Genomic DNA, 2328 nt, shown 5'->3' on the forward strand with positions numbered 1-2328 from the left:
GAACTAATTATAATATATAGGGCCTAGGCATATTAAATTTTGCGTTTTCGCAACTCCTTCGGCGCTCCATATATTTTTCGAAATAAACCGCGACCGAAACGAAGCGCGACCGAAATGATCGGCTACACCGGGAAGAAGAATGGTGGTGGAGAGGAGAGAAGACTGGTGGGGGAGGGGCGCAAGGAATATTTGGGGAAGTGCGTCCCTCTTCTCTCAACCCTCTAAATACGCCAGTGAATACAGTCAAAACAAAATGTTAAATTAGCATTATTGCTATAATTATTATTTTGGTCTAGCCTAGGCCTACACCATAGATATAAATTAAGCTGCATAGTCTACACATGGTCTACGGTATTATTAAAACAGTTAGTCTCCTTATTGCAGCCTACATTTGCTATAATTGCAAGGTAGTATGCGCATGTCACGGTGGCCGAGTGGTTAAGGCGTTGGACTCGAAATCCAATGGGGTCTCCCCGCACAGGTTCGAATCCTGTCCGTGACGTTCTTTTTTTAATTTAACCTTTTATTAATTGTTATGATCTTTCTAAGTATGATTTCATAGATAGGTCAATTAAAAAAAATCGTTCCTTTTTTAAGAAGAAAAAAGCAAGTAGACATAGACTAGGTATGCCTAGGCCTAGGCTACTACTGTCAAGGCCCTAGAGACGTTCTCAGAGTCAGTCACGGTAGAACCATAGAACCAAGGACTTACCTTGGTAGAACTAGTCTAGTAGAATTGCTCTATTGCTCTACTTAAAAATAATTTACATGCATATTGGGAAAATTTCTCCAATGGTTCACCAGATCTAAAAATTCATTATTTGCTTGATGATCTTTTCTCAACAAATTCCACTCTTGGTTTAATTTTTGATACATGTATTATTAAAGAATATCTAAAAGATGCATGGGAAAAACGGACACACGTCTTAAATGACCCTGCTAATAATGTTAATAGTTTATAAGTTTTTTTTTTCTTTCTTCTTTCTTTACATGATTTTATGCATAGGCATTAACTGTACTTCTGTTGTGTATTTGATGTATGTTTTTACATCCATTTCACATTGCATTTATTATATTATGTGTTTGTTTTGATTGATTTATTTATTTTTATTGACTTTTTCAATTTTTTTTTCATTTTAGTTAAGATTTTATATTTTAGTATAATATTAATTTTATTGCATTTGGATTAAAAAAAAATTAATTACTATAATTATCTCTTTCTTTTTTTATTTATTTTATCTTTACTTGTAACTTTTGTTCTGTTTTAAAAGAGGGAGTCAGTAAATTATTATTTTATTAGTCGGTAGTGATCATTACTAGAATTCCTATATAGAGAGAGTTGGTATAATAGCGCATGAATGACGCCCTCTTGCTAAACTGGAAACTTTTGAACCTTGACCGACGCTTCTATTTGTTACGCGTAAATCGCGGAGAACGCTATCTTGTGTTTATAAGATCTTTGGTGCCAATTGATCAAGTCAGTGGTGCGTAGCCAACAAAAATAAGATAAGCTTCGAGGCAAAATTATTGAACTCATGTTACTTAAAAATCAATAACTCCGTAACGAAGAATCGTATCACATTATTTTTTTCTGGAAATGTTCTTAAAAGACTATTCTACACCACTATATAAGTTTTAAGAAATGAAAAAAATTTTTCGACCTCTGCCAAAAGATGGGAAAAGAAGAGCCTATCTAAATAGTGTATTAAAATAGGCCTCTGCAGTACAGTACCTACAGTAGTAGGTAGTACTAGACTAGGCCTAGCTAGCTATAAAAGTAGCGTAGTACTTTTTTAGTTACCGTATGTAATGAGTTATCTATAGTATAATTCTCTTAACTATTGAGGGCGCACTTGCTATGAAGAAGCAAAGTCATGGCGGTACTTGTTGATTGGTTTGAATTACAGAAGTGAAGAAACCTGGTTTGATTTATGTAAAAACGTTGCCCTATAAGGCGAGGATAAGTTATTAGAAGCCACAAATCTTCGGTAAGCTATCAGTTCTGTTGTTAATAATATGTAGGCTTGCATAGCTAATAATTGTGATGTGTTAGTACTACTAGCCTAGGGACTGTATACTGACTGAGAGATGTGTGCACGCTGAGAGCCGTGCACGTCGAGCCAGCGCTGTGCTGGTGGTGCTAGTTACGTATAATATACACAGATTGTTGACTCTTTAGAATACAGTATCTTATTATTCTACTGTTAATATATTGCATTCATATCTTAAAGTGTTGTTAGATTTAGAGTTAACTAAAGTTGGCTTGACTCTTGGAATTTCGTCGCTCGCTACTCCATCGCATAGCGAGATGCGGCCAGTCAGTTGTAC

At 35.2% G+C, this 2328-nt stretch overlaps 1 non-coding gene across 1 annotated transcript; it reads left to right on the forward strand.

Moving 5' to 3' along the window:
* The first annotated feature begins 420 nt into the window (after positions 1–420).
* Trnas-cga lies at positions 421–502 on the forward strand. Its single transcript has one exon. It is a non-coding gene; the product is annotated as a tRNA-Ser (tRNA).
* The last annotated feature ends 1826 nt before the right edge of the window (positions 503–2328 follow it).

This window comes from Anneissia japonica, unplaced genomic scaffold (genome assembly GCF_011630105.1).
Source record: "Anneissia japonica isolate Jap-2015-1 unplaced genomic scaffold, ASM1163010v1 scaffold287891_len339112_cov183, whole genome shotgun sequence".
Lineage (NCBI taxonomy): Eukaryota > Metazoa > Echinodermata > Crinoidea > Comatulida > Comatulidae > Anneissia > Anneissia japonica.